This window comes from Rhinopithecus roxellana, chromosome 7 (assembly GCF_007565055.1).
Source record: "Rhinopithecus roxellana isolate Shanxi Qingling chromosome 7, ASM756505v1, whole genome shotgun sequence".
Taxonomy (NCBI): Eukaryota; Metazoa; Chordata; class Mammalia; order Primates; family Cercopithecidae; genus Rhinopithecus; species Rhinopithecus roxellana.
The window spans coordinates 19128575-19154886 of NC_044555.1; the positions used below are offsets into that span (position 1 = coordinate 19128575).

A 26312-nucleotide genomic window follows, 5' to 3' on the forward strand; every position below is an offset into this window, starting at 1 on the left:
GAATGACTTTGACGAGATGAGAGAAGAAGGCTTCAGTCCATCAAACTTCTCAGAGCTAAAGGAGGAATTACGTACCCAGCGCAAAGAAACTAAAAATCTTGAAAAAAGAGTGGAAGAATTGACAGCTAGACTAATTAATGCAGAGAAGATCATAAACGAAATGACAGAGATGAAAACCATGACACGAGAAATACGTGACAAATGCACAAGCTTCAGTAACCGACTCGATCAACTGGAAGAAAGAGTATCAGCGATTGAGGATACAAATGAATGAAATGAAGCAAGAAGAGAAACCAAAAGAAAAAAGAAGAAAAAGAAATGAACAAAGCCTGCAAGAAGTATGGGATTATGTAAAAAGACCAAATCTACGTCTGATTGGGGTGCCTGAAAGTGAGGGGGAAAATGGAAGCAAGTTGGAAAACACTCTTCAGGATATCATCCAGGAGAACTTCCACAACCTAGTAGGGCAGGCCAACATTCAAATTCAGGAAATACAGAGAATGCCACAAAGATACTCCTCGAGAAGAGCAACTCCAAGACACATAATTGTCAGATTCACCAAAGTTGAAATGAAGGAAAAAATCTTAAGGGCAGCCAGAGAGAAAGGTCGGGTTACCCACAAAGGGAAGCCCATCAGACTAGCAGCAGATCTCTCGGCAGAAACTCTACAAGCCAGAAGAGAGTGGGGGCCAATATTCAACGTTCTTAAAGAAAAGAATTTTAAACCCAGAATTTCATATCCAGCCAAACTAAGTTTCATCAGTGAAGGAGAAATAAAATCCTTTACAGATAAGCAAATGCTTAGAGATGTTGTCACCACCAGGCCTGCCTTACAAGAGACCCTGAAGGAAGCCCTAAACATGGAAAGGAACAACCGGTACCAACCATTGCAAAAACATGCCAAAATGTAAAGACCATCGAGGCTAGGAAGAAACTGCATCAACTAATGAGCAAAATAACCAGTTAATATCATAATGGCAGGATCAAGTTCACACATAACAATATTAACCTTAAATGTCAATGGACTAAATGCTCCAATTAAAAGACACAGACTGGCAAAATGGATAAAGAGTCAAGACCCATCAGTCTGCTGTATTCAGGAGACCCATCTCACATGCAGAGACATACATAGGCTCAAAATAAAGGGATGGAGGAAGATCTACCAAGCAAATGGAGAACAAAAAAAAGCAGGGGTTGCAATCCTAGTCTCTGATAAAACAGACTTTAAACCATCAAAGATCAAAAGAGACAAAGAAGGCCATTACATAATGGTAAAGGGATCAATTCAACAGGAAGAGCTAACTCTCCTAAATATATATGCACCCAATACAGGAGCACCCAGATTCATAAAGCAAGTCCTTAGAGACTTACAAAGAGACTTAGACTCCCATACAATAATAATGGGGGACTTCAACACTCCGCTGTCAACATTAGACAGATCAATGAGACAGAAAGTTAACAAGGATATCCAGGAATTGAACTCATCTCTGCACCAAGCGGACCTAATAGACATCTATAGAACTCTCCACCCCAAATCAACAGAATATACATTCTTCTCAGCACCACATCGCACTTATTCCAAAATTGACCACATAATTGGAAGTAAAGTACTCCTCAGCAAATGTAAAAGAACAGAAATTATAACAAACTGTCTCTCAGACCACAGTGCAATCAAACTAGAACTCAGGACTAAGAAACTCAATCAAAACCGCTCAACTACATGGAAACTGAACAACCTGCTCCTGAATGACTACTGGGTACATAACGAAATGAAAGCGGAAATAAAGATGTTCTTTGAAACCAATGAGAACAAAGATACAACATACCAGAATCTCTGGGACACATTTAAAGCAGTGTGTAGAGGGAAATTTATAGCACTAAATGCCCACAAGAGAAAGCAGGAAAGATCTAAAATTGACACTCTAACATCACAATTAAAAGAACTAGAGAGGCAAGAGCAATCACATTCAAAAGCTAGCAGAAGGCAAGAAATAACTAAGATCAGAGCAGAACTGAAGGAGATAGAGACACAAAAAACCCTCCAAAAAATCAATGAATCCAGGAGTTGGTTTTTTGAAAAGATCAACAAAATTGACAGACCGCTAGCAAGGCTAATAAAGAAAAAAAGAGAGAGGAATCAAATAGATGCAATAAAAAATGATAAAGGGGATATCACCACTGACCCCACAGAAATACAAACTACCATCAGAGAATACTATAAACGCCTCTACGCAAATCAACTAGAAAATCTAGAAGAAATGGATAATTTCCTGGACACTTACACTCTCCCAAGGCTAAACCAGGAAGAAGTTGAATCCCTGAATAGACCAATAGCAGGCTCTGAAATTGAGGCAACAATTAATAGCCTACCCACCAAAAAAAGTCCAGGACCAGATGGATTCACAGCTGAATTCTACCAGAGGTACAAGGAGGAGCTGGTACCATTCCTTCTGAAACTATTCCAATCAATAGAAAAAGAGGGAATCCTCCCTAACTCATTTTATGAGGCCAACATCATCCTGATACCAAAGCCTGGCAGAGACACAACAAAAAAGAGAATTTTAGACCAATATCCCTGATGAACCTTGATGCAAAAATCCTCAATAAAATACTGGCAAACCGGATTCAGCAGCACATCAAAAAGCTTATCCACCATGATCAAGTGGGCTTCATCCCTGGGATGCAAGGCTGGTTCAACATTCGCAAATCAATAAACGTAATCCAGCATATAAACAGAACCAAAGACAAGAACCACATGATTGTCTCAATAGATGCAGAAAAGGCTTTTGACAAAATTCAACAGCCTTCATGCTAAAAACGCTCAATAAATTCGGTATTGATGGAACGTACCTCAAAATAATAAGAGCTATTTATGACAAACCCACAGCTAATATCATACTGAATGGGCAAAAATTGGAAAAATTCCCTTTGAAAAGTGGCACAAGACAGGGATGCCCTCTCTCACCACTCCTATTCAACATAGTGTTGGAAGTTCTGGCTAGGGCAATCAGGCAAGAGAAAGAAATCAAGGGTATCCAGTTAGGAAAAGAAGAAGTCAAATTGTCCCTGTTTGCAGATGACATGATTGTATATTTAGAAAACCCCATCGTCTCAGCCCAAAATCTCCTTAAGCTGATAAGCAACTTCAGCAAAGTCTCAGGATACAAAATTAATGTGCAAAAATCACAAGCATTCTTATACACCAGCAACAGACAAGCAGAGAGCCAAATCAGGAATGAACTTCCATTCACAATTGCTTCAAAGAGAATAAAATACCTAGGAATCCAGCTTACAAGGGATGTAAAGGACCTCTTCAAGGAGAACTACAAACCACTGCTCAGTGAAATCAAAGAGGACACAAACAAATGGAAGAACATACCATGCTCATGGATAGGAAGAATCAATATCGTGAAAATGGCCATACTCCCCAAGGTTATTTATAGATTCAATGCCATCCCCATCAAGCTACCAATGACTTTCTTCACAGAATTGGAAAAAACTGCTTTAAAGTTCATATGGAACCAAAAAAGAGCCCGCATTGCCAAGACAATCCTAAGTCAAAAGGACAAACCTGGAGGCGTCACGCTACCTGACTTCAAACTATACTACAAGGCTACAGTAACCAAAACAGCATGGTACTGGTACCAAAACAGAGATATAGACCAATGGAACAGAACAGAGTCCTCAGAAATAATACCGCACATCTACAGCCATCTGATCTTTGACAAACCTGAGAGAAACAAGAAATGGGGAAAGGATTCCCTATTTAATAAATGGTGCTGGGAAAATTGGCTAGCCATAAGTAGAAAGCTGAAACTGGATCCTTTCCTTACCCCTTATACGAAGATTAATTCAAGATGGATTAGAGACTTAAATGTTAGACCTAATACCATAAAAACCCTAGAAGAAAATCTAGGTAGTACCATTCAGGACATAGGCATGGGCAAGGACTTCATGTCTAAAACACCAAAAGCAACGGCAGCAAAAGCCATAATTGACAAATGGGATCTAATTAAACTAAAGAGCTTTTGCACAGCAAAAGAAACTACCATCAGAGTGAACAGGCAACCTACAGAATGGGAGAAAATTTTTGCAACCTACTCATCTGACAAAGGGCTAATATCCAGAATCTACAAAGAACTCAAACAAATATACGAGAAAAAAACAAACAACCCCATCAAAAAGTGGGGAAAGGATATGAACAGACATTTCTCAAAAGAAGATATTCATACAGCCAACAGACACATGAAAAAATGCTCATCATCACTGGCCATCAGAGAAATGCAAATCAAAACCACAATGAGATACCATCTCACACCAGTTAGAATGGCAATCATTAAGAAGTCAGGAAACAACAGGTGTTGGAGAGGATGTGGAGAAATAGGAACACTTTTACACTGTTGGTGGGATTGTAAACTAGTTCAACCATTATGGAAAAGAGTATGGCAATTCCTCAAGGATCTAGAACTAGATGTACCATATGACCCAGCCATCCCACTACTGGGTATATACCCAAAGGATTATAAATTAGTCTACTACAAAGACACATGTACACGTATGTTTATTGCGGCACTATTCACAATAGCAAAGACTTGGAATCAACCCAAATGTCCATCTGTGACAGACTGGATTAAGAAAATGTGGCACATATACACCATGGAATACTATGCAGCCATAAAAAAGGATGAGTTTGCGTCCTTTGTAGGGACATGGATGCAGCTGGAAACCATCATTCTTAGTAAACTATCACAAGAAGAGAAAACCAAACACCGCATGTTCTCACTCATAGGTGGGAACTGAACAATGAGATCACTTGGACTCGGGAAGGGGAACATCACACACTGGGGTCTATCATGGGGAGGGGGGAGGGGGGAGGAGGGAGGGATTGCATTGGGGAGTTATACATGATATAAATGATGAATTGATGGGTGCTGACGAGTTGATGGGTGCAGCACACCAACATGGCATAAGTATACATATGTAACAAACCTGCACGTTATGCACATGTACCCTAGAACTTAAAGTATAATAAAAAATAAAAAATAAAAAAAAAAATAAAAAAAAAAAAAAAAAAAAAAAAAAAAAGAAAATGTGGCACATATACACCATGGAATACTATGCAGCCATAAAAAAGGATGAGTTTGCGTCCTTTGTAGGGACATGGATGCAGCTGGAAACCATCATTCTTAGCAAACTATCACAAGAAGAGAAAACCAAACACCGCATGTTCTCACTCATAGGTGGGAACTGAACAATGAGATCACTTGGACTCGGGAAGGGGAACATCACGCACTGGGGCCTATCATGGGGAGGGGGGAGGGGGGAGGAGGGAGGGATTGCATTGGGGAGTTATACATGATATAAATGATGAATTGATGGGTGCTGACGAGTTGATGGGTGCAGCACACCAACATGGCATAAGTATACATATGTAACAAACCTGCACGTTATGCACATGTACCCTAGAACTTAAAGTATAATAAAAAAAAAAAAAAAAAAGAAAACCCCATCGTCTCAGCCCAAAATCTCCTTAAGCTGATAAGCAACATCAGCAAAGTCTCAGGATACAAAATTAATGTGCAAAAATCACAAGCATTCTTATACACCAGTAACAGACAAGCAGAGAGCCAAATCAGGAATGAACTTCCATTCACAATTGCTTCAAAGAGAATAAAATACCTAGGAATCCAACTTACAAGGGATGTAAAGGACCTCTTCAAGGAGAACTACAAACCACTGCTCAGTGAAATCAAAGAGGACACAAAAAATAGAAGAACATACCATGCTCATGGATAGGAAGAATCAATATCGTGAAAATGGCCATACTGCCCAAGGTTATTTATAGATTCAATGCCATCCCCATCAAGCTACCAATGAGTTTCTTCACAGAATTGGAAAAAACTGCTCTAAAGTTCATATGGAATCAAAAAAGAGCCTGCATTGCCAAGACAATCCTAAGTCAAAAGGACAAAGCTGGAGGCATCACGCTACCTGACTTCAAACTATACTACAAGGCTACAGTAACCAAAACAGCATGGTACTGGTACCAAAACAGAGATATAGACCAATGGAACAGAACAGAGTCCTCAGAAATAATACCACACATCTACAGCCATCTGATCTTTGACAAACCTGAGAGAAACAAGAAATGGGGAAAGGATTCCCTATTGAATAAATGGTGCTGGGAAAATTGGCTAGCCATAAGTAGAAAGCTGAAACTGGATCCTTTCCTTACCCCTTATACTAAGATTAATTCAAGGTGGATTAGAGACTTAAATGTGAGACCTAATACCATAAAAACTCTAGAAGAACATCTAGGTAGTACCATTCAGGACATAGGCATGGGCAAGGACTTCATGTCTAAAACACCAAAAGCAACGGCAGCAAAAGCCAAAATTGACAAATGGGATCTAATTAAACTAAAGAGCTTTTGCACAGCAAAAGAAAGTACCATCAGAGTGAACAGGCAACCTACAGAATGGGAGAAAATTTTTGCAATCTACTCATCTGACAAAGGGCTAATATCCAGAATCTACAGAGAACTCAAACAAATATACAAGAAAAAAACAAACAACCCCATCAAAAAGTGGGCAAAGGATATGAACAGACATTTCTCAAAAGAAGACATTCATACAGACAACAGACACATGAAAAAATGCTCATCTTCACTCGCTATCAGAGAAATGCAAATCAAAACCACAATGAGATACCATCTCACACCAGTTAGAACGGCAATCATTAAAAAATCAGGAAACAACAGGTGTTGGAGAGGATGTGGAGAAATAGGAACACTTTTACACTGTTGGTGGGATTGTAAACTAGTTCAACAATTATGGAAAACAGTATGGCGATTCCTCAAGGATCTAGAACTAGATGTATCATATGACCCAGCCATCCCACTACTGGGTATATACCCAAAGGATTATAAATCATGCTGCTGTAAAGATACATGCACACGTATGTTTATTGCAGCACTATTCACAATAGCAAAGACTTGGAATCAACCCAAATGTCCATCTGTGACAGACTGGATTAAGAAAATGTGGCACATATACACCATGGAATACTATGCAGCCATAAAAAACGATGAGTTTGCGTCCTTTGTAGGGACATAGATGCAGCTGGAAACCATCATTCTTAGCAAACTATCACAAGAAGAGAAAACCAAACACTGTATGTTCTCACTCATAGGTGGGAACTGAACAATGAGATCACTTGGACTCGGGAAGGGGTACATCACACACCGGGGCCTATCATGGGGAGGGGGGAGGGGGGAGGGATTGCATTGGGGAGTTATACATGATATAAATGATGAATTGATGGGTGCTGACGAGTTGATGGGTGCAGCACACCAACATGGCACAAATATACATATGTAACAATCCTGCACGTTATGCACATGTACCCTAGAACCTAAAGTATAATAATAATAATAAAAAGCTGAATGTGCATTTCAAATCAATAAAATACCAAAAAAATCAAAGCAAAAAAAAAAAAAGAAATATTCTGAGAGCAGTGTGTTCCATGTTGATCTCCAGGTACCAAGCGGTATGGGCAGGACACGCAACGTTTAGAGCAACGGAGTCATGGCTTTGCATCCCAATATGGTCTCTGTATGAAGGCCCTGCACTAGACTTTTGCATGTCTACCTGGAGACGCTAAAGGGGCGGAATAATTTGTCCTCCAGCATCTCATTCTTTATCTGGGCTGAATATCCGGCAAGCACCAGAGTTTGGCTTGAGGAGCCCAGAGATCTCTGTATCAATTCAAGGCACAGCTGCCCCACCACCCTCAAAGACACTCTAGCCTCAACCTCCACTTCCACACCCACCATGGGAACAAAGAGGGGCCCAGGAGAAACCGAATGTGGCCAGTGGCCTGGCTCCCCATGCACTTCCGCAGAATGACCAAGATGCTGAGGGAACTAACTGGTGAGCCGTCACGTTCCAGTGAGCCTGCATGCTCCATCATCAAATATGCCAAGTGGGTCTCTCTAGGAGATCCACCTGTGGAACCCATCCGGAATATCCCACCCATTCCTGGGCACATATGAGTGCCTGGGTTCCAATCAGAAAGGTAGCCGAATGCCTCGGACAATAGTGTGTCTCGTCCTGTCCTGCCCCATCCCGACAGATGCCTTTCCCGACCCTGTTCTGCTGGATGGGTCAACAATGTGCAGATGCCTGTTGGACCTGGCTGCCTTTCTTTTTTTCTTTCTTTTTTTTTAAATTTTTTTTTCAAGACAGAGTCTCACTCTGTCACACAGGCTGGAGTGCAGTGGCACAATCTCAGCTCCCTGCAACCTCTGTCTCCTGAACCAATTCTCTTGCCTTAGCCTCCCAAGGTAGCTGAGATTACAGGCATGTGCCACCACACCTGGCTAATTTTTGTAATTTTAGTAGAGATAGGGTTTCCCCATAGGAGGGAAATGGTTGGATCATGTGCTAATTCTGTGATAACTCTTTAAGGAACCATCAAACTCTCCCATTGCATCTACACCATTTTACATTCCCACCAGTAATGTATCAGAACTCCACTTTCTCCATATCCTCACCATCACTCATCATCTCTTATTATTTTTAATTATAGTCATCTTAGTGGGTTTGTGGGGTTTGCATTTAAATTTGCGTTTCCCTAATGATTAATGATGTCCAGAATGTTTTCATGTTTTTGTCAGTCATTGTTATGCTTTTTTTTTCTTCTTTTTTTTTTTTAACAGAGTTTCACTCTTGTCACCCAGGCTGGAGTGCAGTGGTGCAATCTCGGCTCATTGCAACCTCCGCCTCCGGGGTTCAAGTGATTCTCCTGTCTCAGCCTCCCAAGTAGCTGGGATTACAAATGCTTGCCATCATGCCCGGCTAGTTTTTGTATTTTTAGTAGAGACGTGGTTTCACCATGTTGGCCAGGCTGGTCTTGAACTCCTGACCTCAGGTGATTCACCCATCTCAACCTCCCAAAGTGCTGGGATTACAGGCGTGAGCCAATGTGCCTGGCCTGTTATGCATTCTTTAGAAAAATATTTCTTCATGTTATCTAACCTTAATTGGATTTTTTACCTTTTTGTTTTTGAATTGCATGTCAGATATGGACCCTTATCATATATATAATTTGCATGCATTTCATCCCAGTTCTCTATGTTTTCACTTTCTTGATAATATCATTTGGTACACAAAAGTTAATTTGATGAAGTCAAGTTTATCTATATTTTTATTTTGTTGCTTGTGTTTTGGGGGTAATATTCAAACATCATTGTAAATATTTACATTTTTGATTTATTTAAGCTTTATGGTTCTAGGTCTTGTAATTAGGCCATTAATCCACTCTGAATTGATTTTTTCATAGCGTGAAGTAAAGGTCTACTTTCATTCTCTTGCATGTGAATATCCAGTTTCCTCAATACTATCTGTTCAAGAGACTGTCCTTTACCTATTGAGTATTCTTGATACCCTCGTTAAAGATAATCTGACCACATATGGGCAAGGGTTTATTTCTACACTCTTTATTCCATTCCATTGTCTATTTGTCTGTTTTTATAACAGTACCACAGTGTTTTGATAATTGTAGCTTTGTAATGTGTTTTGAAATCAGGAAATGTGAGTCCTCCATTTTTGTTCTTCTTTTCCAAAATTGTTCTGGCAACTGTGAGTCTTTTGAGGTTCCATATGTGTTTTAGGATAAATTTTCCTATTTCTGCATAAAAAGTGCCATTGGGATTTTGACAGGGATTGTGTTGAATCTACATATTGCTTTGCATAGTGTGGACTTCTTAATAGTATTGTCTTCCAATCCATGTACACAAACTTTCTTTGCATTTATTTGTATCTTTCCTTTCTTTCAGCAATGTTTTTTAGTTTTCACTGTACAAATCTTTTGCCTTCTTGGTTAAGTTTATTTCTAAGTATTTTATTCTATTTGATGTTACTGTAAATGGAATTATTTTCTTAATTCCCTTTTTCAGATTGTTAGTGTACACAAATGCAAGTGATTTTTGCATGTTGATTTTGTACACTGTAACTGCACAGAATTCATTTATTAACTACAGTGTATTTTTTGTGAGTTTTTGGTATTTTATACATATAGGATCATGTTATCATAGACTTTCTGATTTTTATGATTCAAGAGTTGTTGGTCGGGTACGGTGGCTCATGCCTGTAATCCTAGCCTTTTGGGAGGCTGAGGCGGGTGGATCACTTGAGGTCAGGAGTTCGAAACCAGCTTGGCTATCATGGTGAAACCCCCATCTCTACTAAAAATACAAGAAATTATCTGGGCATAGTGCTGCGCACCTGTAATCCCAGCTACTCGGAGGCTGAGGCAGGAGAATCGCTTGAACATAGGAGGTGGAGGTTGCAGTGAGCTGAGATCGTGCCACTGCACTCCAGCCTGGGCAACAGAGCGAGACTCCATCTCAAAAAAATATAATCATAATAAATAAATATATATATATAAATAAAATGAAATAAAAATAAGAAGAGTTGTTGAAGCCTTGCCTTCCTCTTGGAGCATCCCCTCAAGAGCTGTTTCCATATCTCTTTTCTCACAGATACCATTAGGGTGCCGCAGAGTTCTAAGGTACTGATAAGGCTTCAAATAAAAACCTATCTGACGAAAGAGTACCATCTTGTGAAGTGCAAATCAAAACCACAATAAAAAAAAATCTCACACCAATCAGGATGGCTACTATAAAAAGTCAAAAAACGCGGTGGCTCACACCTGCAATCCCAGCACTTGGGGAGGCCGAGGCCAGGCGGAGGGATCACGAGGTCAGGAAATCGAGACCATTTTGGCTAACACGGTGAAACCCCGTCTCTACTAAAAATACAGAAAATTAGCCGGGCGTGGTGGTGGGCGCCTGTAGTCCCAGCTACTCAGTAGGCTGAGGCAGGAGAATGGCGTGAACCTGGGAGGCGGAGCTTGCAGTGAGCCGCACTCCAGCCTGGGTGAAAGAGCAAGACTCCGTCGAAAAAAAAAAAAAAAAAAAGTCAAAAAACAATAGCTACTGTTGAGGCTGTGGAGGAATGGGAACACGCATATATTGGGGGTGTGAATGTAAATCAGTTCAGCCACTGTGGAAAGCGGTTTAGATTTCTCAAAGAAATTTTTAAAACAGATCTACCAATTGATCCAGCAATCCCACTACTGTATACATAACTGACGATAAATAGATCATTATACCAAAAAGACACAAGCTTTTTGTGTTCAGTCGTATGTTCACTACTGTACTATTCACAATAGCAAAGACATTAGTGGTAGACCAGATAAAGAAAATGTGTTTCATGTACACCATGGAATACTATGCAGCCACAGAAAACAATGAAATCATGTCCTTTGCAGCAATATGGATGCAGCTGGAGTACATAATCCTAAATGAATTAATGCAGAAACAGAAAATCTAATACTACACGTTCTCACTTACAAGTGGGATCTAAACATTGAACACATATGGACATAAACACGGGAGCAATAAACACTGCAGATTACTAGAGGCAGGAGGGAGTGGATGTCAGTGCAATATATCCATGAAATAAACCTGTGTATGTAGCCCCTACAAGTAAAATAATAGTTAAAATTTTAAAAAGAGTACATATTCTGTGATTCCATTTATATAAAGTTCAAGAATATGCGAAACCAATCAATGGTGACAGATGTGAGAATAGTGGTTACTTTTTGTGGATGTTAACTTGAAAAGGACACAAATGTGCTTTCTAGGGTATTGGAAGTGTTCTATATTTTGATCTAGGTGTTGATTACACTAGTATGTACGTATATGTACAAATTCATTGAGCTATGTGCTTAAGATTTATGTACTTTACTATGACTTATACCACAATAAAAAGCAAAAACCTAAAAACAAATGAAGTAACTTCTGTTGTGCGTTGTAATTCTTTTTAAAATTCCTAACCAACCAGATGGAAAGGTACCACACTGAGAATTCAATGTACATTCACCAAGTCATTGTTTGACATGTGCAATAGTAGACGAATACCAGGCACAGAAATAGTAAAGAGGAAGCAATTATTTTTAGAGGCTGAAGACATAGGATGAGGAAAAAAATTATTGAGGCTATAACAAATGAGCAGGAATTTGAAGAATGAAGTTCACTAGGTAAACAAGGGTGTAAAGGTGTTAGAGGGAGTCAAATGTGCAAAGAAATCTGCATGAAATAACAGTATGTTCAAGAAAACCCCAGTGCCGCATAAAATAAAAATAAAAAATAAAAAAATAAAAAAAAAAGAGTTGTGTGAGTTTGGGATGAGGTGTAGGAATTGGTGGCAACAGATATGGCTTGAGTAAGAGGTATGCCATAGAGAATCTTTTAGGTCATGCTAAGACTTTAGACGTTATCACAGAAAGCAAGAAATCATTAAAAGATTTTCATCGAAAGCAAAAAATCATTGGCCGGGCGCGGTGGCTCAAGCCTGTAATCCCAGCACTTTGGGAGGCCGAGACGGGTGGATCATGAGGTCAGGAGATCAAGACCATCCTGGTTAACACGGTGAAACCCCGTCTCTACTAAAAAATACAAAAAACTAGCCGGGCGAGGTGGTGGGTGTCTGTAGTCCCAGCTACTCGGGAAGCTGAGGCAGAAGAACAGCGTGAACCTGGGAGGCGGAGCTTGCCGTGAGCTGAGATCCGGCCACTGAACTCCAGCCTGGGCGATAGAGCAAGACTCTGTCTCAAAAAAAAAAAAAAAAAAAAAAAAAAAAAAAAAAATCATTAAAGAATTTTAAGTAGGGGAGCAATGTGATCAGACATTTATTTTAGAGGCTATTCTAAAGGCTGTACCAAGAGTCAATATGCAGTACTGGAGGCAGGAGATCAGTTGGAAAACTATTATTGTCATTCAGGAGAAAAATGTTGAGGGTCCAAACTGGGGAATGGGACTAGAGTTTTGGAAATGAAAAACAGAAGAAAAAATCGTGGAATATTTTGAAGAAATAACCATTATGACTTGGTGACAGATTAAAAAGAGGAAGTGAGAGAGAGAAGAAACATGACATATACCCTAGTTTTTGCCTTAGTAGTACTAGTACCAACAATAAAGAATAAAGAGGTTTGTGGTGCTGCTGGTGGAGTGATGAAGAGTTCAGTTTTGGTCACATTCAGTCTAAGGTGATAAGGCAATCACACAGAAAGAGTCAGCAGGCAGGTGGCTGCATGAGTTTCAGCCTCGCAGAAAGCTTGTGCTAGAAATATAGATTTGGAGGCCATCTGCATATATCTTTTTTATTTAACCCAGGACAGTGGGTGAGATTGCCAAGCGGAAGTAAGGATTGAAATAGGAAGATTCAGGAGCCACTCAATTTAAGGATCTAGGCTGAGGAGGTATTCAGAAAAAAAATAGAAACAATGGCCAAATACATAAAAGAAGAACTAGAAGAGGAGAATGTTGTAGAATGGAAGAAAGCAGAGAATTTTAAACGTTGCAGAAGGATCACGACAAAGCCTGAAATCTAGTCACTGGATTTGGGAATTAGAGCTATGGTAACCTCTTCCACAAAGCATAATGCATTAGCCATTCTCACAAATCTCTTCATTGTTGTTTAAAACATCGGCATTTTCACTCATTCTTATCTTATTTCTTCTGTGCCAATGATTTACAATTCTATCTGACTCCCTTTCTTAAATATTTTAATGCTTACTTTATTATATTAAAATAAAAATTTCAAAAAATCTATAATATGAAATAGAAATGACAAGAAAGTAATTTATAATAAAATACAATGTATTTTAAGATGTAAATGTGCAGCCAGGCACGGACGTTCATGCCTGTAATCCTAGCACTTTGGGAGGCTGAATCGGGCAGATCACTTAAGCTCAGGAGTTTGAGACCAGCCTGGGTAATATGGCAAAACCCCATTTCTACAAACAACACAAAAATTAGCTGGGCATGACGTCATGTGCCTATGGTCCCAGCTACTTGGGGGGTTGAGGCAGGAGGATTGCTTGAACCCGGGAGGTCGAGGCTGCAGTGAGATGGGATTGCGACACTGTACTCAAGCCTGGGTGTCCGAGTGAGACCCTGTCTCAAAAAAAAAAAAAAAAGGATGTAAATGTGGGGACATGACAACACTAAAAAACAATGAAGTATGCAAAAAATAAAGAGAGAATGCCTGTAAATGTGGCAGCTACAATTACTGACTGATGCATGTGTGTTGTCATCTGGATTTCAAACAGCCAAGAGCAGCATTTTTGTAGGTATCATGATTTCCCAAAATGATAAACATTCTTGATAAGATTCTGAACAAAACAAAGGTTTTTACCTTGGATTACATGGTAGTTACATTCCTGGAAATGTCAGTGTGTATTAAAAATTTGCTTATTTATATATAGAATGGAGTTCAATTCAAGGTATAGATTAACAAAAATAGGTGTTCAATCCAATGATATAATTCAAAAGTTGTACGGGATATAGAAAAAGTTCATTGTGCAGGCTGTCTTGCATATTGCAGGTTATTTAGCAATACTGACCCTGCCCACAATATGTCAGGAAGCCCTTCCATAATGATTATCTTTTTTTTTTTAATTTTTAATTTTTATTTTTTGTGGGTACATGGTGGGTGTATATATTTGTAATGTACATGAGATATTTTGATACAAGCATGCATTGTGAAATAAGCACATCATAGAGAATGGGGCATTCATCCCCTCAAGCATTTATCTTTTCTGTTATAAAGAATCCAATCACATTTTTTAGTCACTTTTAAATGTACAATTAACTTATTATTGACTATAGTCACCCTGTTGTGCTATCAAATATTAGGTTCTATTCATTCTTTCTATTGTTTTTTACTTATTAATTATCCTGACTACCCTCCCAACGCCCCATTACCTTTACCAGTCTCTGGTAACCATCCTTCTACTCTATTTACATCAGTTCAATTGATTTGATTTTTAGATCTCACAAATAAATGAGAACATGTGATGTTTGTCTTTCTGTGCCTGGCTTATTTTACTTAACATAGTGATCTCCAGTTCTTTCCATGTTGTTGTAAATGACAGAATCTCATTTATTTATTTGCCTCCAACTCTTGGCTATGGGGAATAGTGCTGCGACAAACATGGAAATGTAGATATCTCATCAATATACTGATTTCCTTTATTTTGGGTATATATCCAGGACTCGGATTGCTGGATCATACAGTAGTTTATTTTTTATTTTTTGAGAAACCTCCAAACTGTTCTCCATAGTGGTTGTAATAATTTACATTCCCAACGACAGTGTATGAGGATTCCCTTTACTCCATAATCTCTCCAGCATTTATTGTTCTGTCTTTTGGATATAAGCCATTTCAATTGAGGACAGATGATAACTCATTGTAGTTTTTTTTTTTTGTTTTCTTTTTTTTTATTATACTTTAAGTTCTAGGGTACATGTGCATAACGTGCAGGTTTGTTACATATGCATATTTGTGCCATGTTGGTGTGCTGCACCCATCAACTCGTCAGCACCCATCAATTCATCATTTATATCATGTATAACCCCCAATGCAATCCCTCCCCCCTCCCCCTCCCCCCTCCCCCCTCCCCATGATAGGCCCCAGTGTGTGATGTTCCCCTTCCCGAGTCCAAGTGATCTCATTGTTCAGTTCCCACCTATGAGTGAAAAAACAACCCCATCAAAAAGTGGGGAAAGGATATGAACAGACATTTCTCAAAAGAAGACATTCATACAGCCAACAGACACATGAAAAAATGCTCAGCATCACTCGCCATCAGAGAAATGCAAATCAAAACCACAATGAGATACCATCTCACACCAGTTAGAATGGCAATCATTAAAAAATCAGGAAACAACAGTTGTTGGAGAGGATGTGGAGAAATAGGAACACTTTTACACTGTTGGTGGGATTGTAAACTAGTTCAACCATTATGGAAAACAGTATGGCAATTCCTCAAGGATCTAGAACTAGATGTACCATATGACCCAGCCATCCCACTACTGGGTATATACCCAAAGGATTATAAATTATTCTACTACAAAGACACATGTACACGTATGTTTATTGCGGCACTATTCGCAATAGCAAAGACTTGGAATCAACCCAAATGTCCATCTGTGACAGACTGGATTAAGAAAATGTGGCACATATACACCATGGAATACTATGCAGCCATAAAAAAGGATGAGTTTGCGTCCTTTGTAGGGACATGGATGCAGCTGGAAACCATCATTCTTAGCAAACTATCACAAGAAGAGAAAATCAAACGCCGCATGTTCTCACTCATAATGATTATCTTAAATGTCTTTCACAAACTTTCCAATCACCCTCTCAGGAATATACTACCTCCACTGAGTACCAATATCCTAGTCTTATCCAAAGAATAAAACAAGTCCTTCTCTTGGCACTGCACCCTCTCTAACAACCAGGCCTATTTCTTTTCTTTCTCAGTAACTTTGAATTCTCTTCTGTCCTATATCTTCAATTGCTACCCCTTTTCTTGTCACTTTAAGTCAACAAAAACTGTGCAAGGTCCTACCATTATTTTTTAATACTCACTTGGCTCTTAATCTTCTCACAGTTATCATTTAATTTTAAATATTGTCAGATTTTTATCCTCCATTCTCATCCCATCTTGTATGCCAGCTACCCTCAATTTGGCACTTCCTAGTAACTCTTCAACCCACAGTAATCTGGCCTCTGCTCTCACAATACAGAAACCGTTAATGCTAAATTCACCAATAAACTTAATTTACCAATTAATAAGTATTTTTCAGTATTGAACGCTCTAATGTATAGAATGCTGCTGTTCACTACATTTTTCTTAATTGGCATCAAACTTTTTCAGGTTTTCCCCTCATCCTATTACTCCTTTATCTGTTCATCTTTCTCTAGACAATCCTTAAATGTTAGTGGTCCCCAGAATTTCCTTCTCAATCCATAACTTTTCTCTCTATATATCTTCTTCTAGATTATTTAATTTACTCTCCTGGTTTCATCTATCACCTTTATGCTGACAGTTTTCTAAATATATTTATACGGACAACACTTCTCCTGCAATGTCAGATCTTTACCTGCTTGCCAGGAACCTCCAACTAGGTATCTTACCGAAAATGTTGAAAACCTGCTCCTTCTCTTGTGTTCTATAACTCAGTTAGTGATTTCATGTAATACTCGAGCCACATACTTGAGAACTACCCTCTATTATTCTGTTTCCCTTGACGTCTCATCTGTGATTGTCTTTTGATGTGTCAATTTGGCTAGGCTAGAGTCCCCAGTTATCAATTTAACTAGGTTTTGCTGTGAAGTTATTTTGTAGGTGTGATTACTGTCTATGATCAGTTAGCTTTAAATAAAGGAGATGATCCTAAATAATTTGGGTAGACCTGATTCAATCAGCTGATAGATCTTAAGACCAGAGCTAAGGCTTCCCTGAATAAATTTAACCTGCGGACATCAGCTTCAGCCCATATCCAAGAGTTCCAGTTCGTCCTTCCTGAAAGCCCACTCCACAGATTTCAGGCTCTCCTACACAGCCCCCACAAGCCAATTCTTTACAATACATTTCTTAATATATATCTCCCACTGGTTCTATTTCTCTGGTTGAACCCTGATTGATATACCATGTAATCAATAATATTTCATAAAACTTTCTCAAATCCACTGATCTGTGCTCCATCCCAACTACCATTGGCTGAGTTCAAGCCTTCATCACTTTTTGTCAGGATTTTCATACAAGCATCTTAAATGATCTTCTTACCCCAATCTTGTTCTACTATACTATCCTCCACATGGCCACTAGTATGACCTATATAAAATATAAATGTGAACACAGCACTCTTTCAAGATCGTCAGTCACTTCCCACTTCCTGCAGATCTATTTTGAGCCTTTGTAGCGCACAAAGTCTTCATGTTTATGCTTCAGCTTGCTGATCTAGCTCCATCTCTCCACTCCAGGAAAACTACCTACCATACATCTCCACCTCCTCCAAAAACCAGCCTACCTCGAACTCTGTAACTTAGGTCATTATTTTCTCACTGCTTGAAGTTCTTTACCCATCTGCAATCATCCATCCTTACTTAATAACTTATTTCATTTCAAAGACTGAGCTTAGATACTGATTAATACAGGAGGCCATTCCTGGTTTCTCTAGTCTTGCTCATATGCCTTCTTGTATTCTCTTACAGAACTCTGTGCCAATCTCTATCTACAGAACTTACCCAACCAGTTTGTGAACTCCTTGATGAGTTACATGCTGTATTTTTGTAACCCTCGCACATAAAACAATTCCTGGAATTTAATACATGCTCAATTTAATAGGCATTCTTTAATATTTGTGTTGGTTGAATAAAAAAATGGATGAATCATACACTGGGTGTCAGGTTATGGCTTGTTGCTGTGATAAAATCTGTGGTAGGCAAAGTGATGGCCACCCAAAGATGTCCACACTGCAATTCCAAGAATCCATGACTATGTTATTTTACAAGGCAAAAGGAACTTTACTGATGTGATTAAGTTAAGGATCTTGAGATGGGGGAGAATATTCTGAATTATTTGGATGGGCATACTCTAATTGCATGTATCTTTAAAAGCAGAGAACCTTTCCCCAGCTAAGTCAGTGAAAGATGTAATGACAAAAGAAAATGGAGAAATTCTAAGTATGAGAGGGACTCAATTTGCCATGGTTGGCTTTGAAGATGGAGAAAAGAGATGACAATCTAAGGAATTCAGGTGGCCTCTGGAAGCTAGGAACAGCTCTTAGCTCACAGCCAGCAAGAAAGGTATCTCAGATCTACAGATCTACAGTAGCAAAGAACTGAGATCTATGGATCTCAGATCTACAGTGGCAAGGAACCGAATTCTGCCAATAACCAAATGAGCAGGACACAGATTCCCTCCTAGAGCCTCTAGAAGAGAATGCAGCCAGCCAACAGCTTGACTTCTCATCAGGTCTGATGAGACCCATAGCAGGCTTTTGGCCTCCAGAACTATAATAAATATGCTGTTTTAGATTTCTAAATTTGTCATCATTTTGTTATGGTAGAAATATAAAACTATTACAGAATCCATGCAACAAAATCTGGCTTATTTTCCCAAAGAGACAAAAGACCTAGATGCTATGATAACATGTCAGGAGGTAAGAATAACAGGAGAGGAACTTGATCATATCACATTTGCCTCTTAAAAATGATCAATATAGAGTAGTATGAGAAAGTCTTCATACAATGAGAGGGGGAAAAGTGACAAAGTCATAGGAAAAAGTACTTAAGGAGACTGCACATGAAGCTACTGAAAAAAAAAACTTTATTTCCTATTGAGTTGATTGTGAAAGTTTGTGAACATACAGACAGACAACCAGCTGGACTAAGTAAATGCTCTGAGGTAGGAAAATGTGATGGCAGAATAGATATACAAACTCCTCTTAAGGCTCAGCATTTCTGTACACAGGTAACCTAGACAGGGAATATGGTGCAAATTATAAACCATAATTTGACCTGTGTCCAGAAAAGTAACTTTTTTGATGGGCAAGTAAAAAATACCCACCTAGTTATCTGTAAAATCCCCAAAAGTATCTATGCTCTTGGGATAAACTGGCATTTTGTGCCTAAGAAGGACAGAACATCACCCATGTAGTCTTCTTGCTAAAAATGCTTAAACTAATCATAGGAAAACAATCAGACACATTTCATACTGTAAGGCATATAGAGGAAAACTACCTGGACTCATCAACAATGCCAATGTCACAAAAAAAAAGGACAAGAAAAAAAGGGAGGGTGCTATTCTAGATTTAAAAAGACTAAAAAGGAACATGACAACTAAATACAATGCATGACCCTTGACTGGATCCTGGACCAAAACAAATAAAAAGCTATAAAGGATATTGTTAGGGAAATCGTGGGAATTTGATATGGATGGTATATTAGATAATAGTATTGTATTAGTGTTAAGTTTCTCTGGGTGTAATAGTAATTTAATTGTTCTTAAGAGATATATGATTTAGTGTTTAGGGTTGAAGTGTCATGATATCTGCAAGCTACTTCCCAATGGCTCAGCAAAAAAATGCGTGTATGTATGTATACATATATGTATATAGTATTTAGAAAGAGAGACAGGCCATATGTAGCCAAATTGATGCACTGATGAATCTAAAGTAGTCCCCCCTCATCCACGGTTTCATTTACCCATGATTAACTGCAGTCTGAAAACATTAAATGGAAAATCCCATAAATAAACAATTCATAAGTTTTAAATTTCACACCGTTGTGAGTAGTGTGATGAAATCTCATGTTTGCTCCAGACGTGAATCATCCCTTTGACCAGCATATCAACGCTGTATTCCTTACCCACCCTTCATTCACTTGCTAGCCATCTTGGTTATCCAATAAACTGTTGCAGTATCACAGTGCTTATGTTCAAGTAATCATTATTTCACTTAATAGCAACCCCAAAGTGTAAGAATGATAATGCTGGCAGTTCACATATGCTAAAGAGAAGCTGTAAAGTGTTTCCTTTAAGTGAAAAGGAGAAAGTTTTCAACTTAATAAGGGAAGAAAAAAAATCATATGTTGAAGTTGCTAAGACCTATGGTAAGAATGAGTCTTCTATCCATGAAACTGTGAATATTGTAATAATTGTTCTATTTTATTATTGTTGTTGTTAATCTTGTATTGTACCTAACTTATAAATTTAACTTTATCATACATATGCATGCATAGGAAAAAAACATAGTGTATATAGGATTAATTATTCTCCATGTCATCAGGCATCCACTGGGGATTTTGGAAAGTATCCGCCTTGGATAAGAATGGCACTACAATATATGAAAGATATCTTTTGACTTTTCTGTAGAGCTTAAATTCTATACAATAAAAAATTAGTAAAGAAAGATAATGCTTGGATATATAAAGTTTATCCTTAATACTAATTATAAATTCTATCGGTAAATTCAGAAACAAAAAAATTAATGCATTGATTTTTTTGGCAGAACATTTTGTAAAAGATAAAAGAAAGAAAAAAAAATGAGTAAGTAAAAGAATGGAAAAAGAAATACCACCAAAAAAGGAAAGGTGGAGTAGCTATGTTAATAGCAAGGAAACATTGGACAGGTCTTCCAAACAGAAAATCAACAAAGAAACATCAGACTTAATCTGTACTATAGACCAAATGAACCTAACAAATATTTACAGAACATTTCATCCAATGGCTGCAGAATATGCATTCTTTTCCTCAGCACATGGATCATTCTCTAAAGCCACTATGTTAGGTCACATGACCATATATTAGGTCACGATACAAGTCTTAAAACATTCAAAAAAATGGAAATAATATCAGGCATCTCTGATCACAATGGAATAAAAATAGAAATCAATAACAAGAATTTTGGAAACTATACAAATACCTGGAAATTAAACAATATGTTCCTGAATAAGCAGTGGGTCAATGAAGAAACCAAGAAGAAAATTGAAAAATTTATTGAAACTAATGATAATGGAAACACAACATACAAACATCTATAGGGTACAGCAAAAGCAGGGAAGTTTATAGCTATAAAGAGGGAATTTTATAGCTATAAAGTTTAGTTATATATAAGTTTAGTTATTTAGTGCCTAAATTAAAAAAAGGTAAAACTTAAAATAAAGAACCCAACAATGAATCTTAAAGAACTAGAAAAGCAAGAGCCAACTGAAATCAAAATTAGAGGAAGAAAAGAAATAATAAACACCAGAGCAGAAATAAATGAAATTGAAATGAAGAAAACAATACAAAATAAAATAAGTAAATGAAATAAAAAGTTGGTGTTTTGAAATGTTAAACAAAATTGACAAACCTTTAGCCAGACTAAGAAAAAAAGAGGGAAGATCCAAATAAATAAAACCAGAGATGAAAAGGAGAGATTACAACTGATACTGCAGAAATTCAAAGGATCATTAATGGCAACTATGAGCAACTATATGCCAATAAAGTGGAAAATCTAGACTAAATAGAGAAACTCCTCTACACATATGACATATCAAGACTGAACCATGAAGATAATCCAAAACCTGAGAAGACCAATAACAAGTAACAAGATTAAAGCTGTAATAAAAAGTCTCCCAGTAAAGAAAAGCCTGGGACCTGTTGGCTTCACTGCTGAATTCTACCAAATATTTAAAGAAGAACTAATACCAATCCTACTCACACTATTCTGAAAAATACAGGAGGAAGGGATACTTCCAAACTAATTCCACGAGGCCTGATACCAAAATCAGACAAAAGCAAATAAAAAAATACAGGCCACTATCTCTGATAAATATTGATGCAAAAATCTTCAACAAACTGCTAGCAAATCAAATTCAACAACACATTAAAAACATTAGTCATCATGACCAAGTGGGATTTATCCCTGGGATGGAAGGATGGTTCAACAATGGTGATATATAGTATCAACAGAATGGAGGACAAAAACCATATGATCATTTCACTTGATGCCGAAAAAGCATTAGATAAAGTGCAACATGCCATCATGATAAAAACCTTAAAAAATGGGTATAGAGGGAACATACCTCAACATAATAAAACCCATATATAACAGACCCACAGCTAGTATCATACCAAATGGGGAAAAACTGAAAGTCTTTCCTCTGAGATCTGAAACATGACAAGGATGCCCATTGTTACCATTGTTATTCAACATAGTACTGCAAGTCCTAGTTAGAGCAATCAGACAAGAAAAAGAAATTAAGGACATCCACAGCTGGAAACCATCATTCTTAGCAAACTATCACAAGAAGAGAAAACCAAACACTGCATGTTCTCACTCATAGGTGGGAACTGAACAATGAGATCACTTGGACTCGGGAAGGGGAACATCACACACTGGGGCCTATCATGGGGAGGGGGGAGGAGGGAGGGATTGCATTGGGGGTTATACATGATATAAATGATGAATTGATGGGTGCTGACGAGTTGATGGGTGCAGCACACCAACATGGCATAAGTATACATATGTAACAAACCTGCACGTTATGCACATGTACCCTAGAACTTAAAGTATAATAATAAAAAAAAAAAAAAAAAAGAAATTAAGGGCATCCAAATTGGAAAGGAAGAAGTCAAATTACCCTTGTTTGCAGAGGATTTGATCTTGTGTTTGGAAAAACATAAATATTTCACAAAAAACTGTAAGAACTGATAAATTCAGTAAACTTGCAGGATACAATGTCAACATACAAAAATCAGTAGCATTTCCATATGCCAGCATTGGGCAATCTGAAAAAGAAATTTTAAAATAATTCCACTTACAATAGTCAAACATAAAATTAAATACCTAGCAATTAACTCAACCAAAGAAGTGGGAGATCTCTGTAATAAAAACCGTAGAACACTGATGAAAGAAATTGAAGAGGACAACAAAAAAATGGAAAGATAGTCCATGTTCATGAATTGAAAGAATCAATATTTTTAAAACGTCCATACTGCAAAAAAGCAATGTACAGATTCAATGCAATACTTATCAAAATACAAAAAAAATTCTTCACAGAAATAGAAAAAAGAATCCTAAAATTTATATGGAGCCACAAAAGACCCAGAATAGCCAAAGCTATCCTAAGCAAAAAGAACAAAACTGGAGGAATCATATTACCTGACTTCAAATTATACTATAGAACTACAGTAATCAAAACAGCATGGTATTGTCACAAAAACAGACACATAGATGAATGGGAGATAACTGAGAACTCAGAAACAAATCCGCACACCTAAAGAACTCATTTTCCACAAAGGTGCCAAGAACATACACTGTGGAAAAGACAGTCTCTTCAATAAACGGTGCTTGGAAAACTGGATATCCACACGTAGAAGAATGAAACTAGATAGCTATCTCTTGCCATATACAAAAATCAAATCAAAATGTATTAAAGACTTAAGTCTAAGACCTCAAACTATGAAACTACAACAAGAAAATACAGGAAAAAGTCTCCAGGACATTGGTCTGGGCAAAAAATTCTTAACTTATACCCCACAAGCAAAGGCAATCAAAGCAAACATGAACAAATGGGATCATATCAAGTAAAAAGTGTGTGCACAGCAAAGGAAACAGTCTACAAAGTAAAGGTGCAATGGGAGAAAATATTTGCAAACTACCCTTTTGACAAGAAATTAATAACCAAAATATATAAGGAGCTCAAACAAGTCAATAGGAAAAAATCTAATAATTTGATCAAAACTGAGACAAAGATTTGAATAGACATTTCTCAAAAGAAGATATACAAATGGCAAACAGGAATGTGAAAAAGTACTCAATGTAGTTGATCATCAGGGAAATGCAAATCAAAACTAAAATGGGATATTATCTCACTTCAATTAAAACTGCTTATATCCAAGTGACAGGCAATAACAAATGCTGGCAAGAATGTGAGGAAGAGGGAATTCTTGTACACTGTTGATGGGAATGTAAATTAGTACAACCACAATGGAGAACAATTTGGAGATTCCTCAAAAAACTAAAAATTGAGCTACCATATGATCCAGCAATCCCACTGCTGGATATATACCCCAAACAAAGGAAATCAGTATTATCAAAGAGATATCTGCACTCCCATGTTTGTTGCAGCACTGTTTACAACAGCTAAGATTTGGAAGCAACCAAAGTGTTCATCAACAGATACATGAATGAAGAAAATATGGTACATATACACAGTGGAGTACTAATCAGTCATAAAAAAGAATGAGATCGGCCGGGCGCGGTGGCTCAAGCCTGTAATCCCAGCACTTTGGGAGGCCGAGACGGGCGGATCACGAGGTCAGGAGATCAAGACCATCCTGGCTAACATGGTGAAACCCCGTCTCTACTAAAAAATACAAAAAAAACTAGCCGGGCGACGAGGCGGGCGCCTGTAGTCCCAGCTACTCGGGAGGCTGAGGCAGGAGAATGGCGTGAACCCGGGAGGCGGAGCTTACAGTGAGCTGAGATCCGGCCACTGCACTCCAGCCTGGGCGACAGAGCGAGACTCCGTCTCAAAAAAAAAAAAAAAAAAAAAAAGAATGAGATCTAGTTATTTATAACAGCACGGATGGAGCTGGAGATCATTATGTTAAGTGAAATGGGACAAGCACAGAAAGACAAACATCACATGTTCTCACTTATTTGTGGAATCTAAAAATCAAAACGATTGAACTCATGGAGAAAGAGAGTAGAAGGATGGTTACCAGAGACTGGGAAGGGTAATGGGTGGTGGGGGAGAGTGGGGATGGTTATCAGGTAGAAAAAAAGAATGAATAAGAACTATTATTTGATAGGACAGCAGGGTGACTATAGTCAATAATAATATAACTGTATAATTAAATTGTCTGTAACACAAAGGATAAATACTTCAAATAATGGATACCCCATTGTACATGATGTGATTATTACACTTTGCATGTATCAAAACATCTCATATACCCCATAAATGTATACAACTACTAGGTACCCAGAAAGGTTTAAAAAAAATTTAAAAGACCCAGCAAACAAAAAATTTTACATTCAAAAAGATAAAAAGAGTTCCTAAAATTGTAAAATATGTACCTATTCTAGACTTGTATGTACATACTAACAATGCCTCAAGTATACAAAGCAAAAATTGTCAAAAGTGTAAGAATTTGACAAATCCATAAATATAGTGGGAGATTTTAACTCTCTCAGTAACTGATAGGTCCAGCAAACAAAAAACTTAGGAATAGAGAAGATTTAAACAACACAATTAAATTTAATGAACAGAACACTACATGCAAAAATTAGATACACAGTCTTTCCAGGCACACATAAAACATTAGTTGATCATGTTCTCTGGGACATAAAGCAAGTTTCAACAAACATTAAATAATCATTATCACATAAGCAATATTGTCTCTTAAATGGAAAACAATAACAAAACGTTAAGCTAAAACACAGCTATATACAATGACTTAGTTTCTAAATACTGTCTCCATAGAGAAATGATTAACGGGGTAGGAAGTAAAAGACAAGCCTGAAAGTAAGGAAGTAAAAAAATTTTAAAGTAAGTAAAATGTGTGTTTAAGAATGATGAGACATGTCAAAAGACAGGTGGGCCAACTTATATAGGCAGCCAGTCACTAAATCTGAGACAATTTGGGTATTAAAATAAATAAGAACAACAGGGTATTTTAAAAATAAAGTAAAAATCTATGTGTCCAAAGTAATTAATAAATAAATAAATGGAGAAAAAGCTCTACCTTGATGTAGAATATAAACTAATAAATGTAATAAAAATGATGGAGTTTGAAAATCACCATTTTGCATTCATCATAGCAATATCTGATTCAGTCAAGAATTATCAATGGATTTGAAAACTAGTGGATGATAGTTAATGAGGAAAAGGATATTTACA

At 37.7% G+C, this 26312-nt stretch overlaps 1 protein-coding gene across 9 annotated transcripts in view; it reads right to left on the reverse strand.

The window, feature by feature from the left end:
- The window catches only part of LOC104679141, a 123833-nt gene that overhangs the window by 86987 nt on the left and 10534 nt on the right, over positions 1 to 26312 (reverse strand). Inside the window, exon 3 of one of the 9 annotated variants that reach the window (XR_004058346.1) lies at positions 13986 to 14023. The exons of the other annotated variants lie outside the window; for them this stretch is intronic. The gene's annotated coding sequence lies outside the window, so the exon portion shown is untranslated. Of the gene's footprint in view, positions 1 to 13985; positions 14024 to 26312 lie in introns of those variants that run through there. 9 annotated transcript variants of the gene reach the window in all.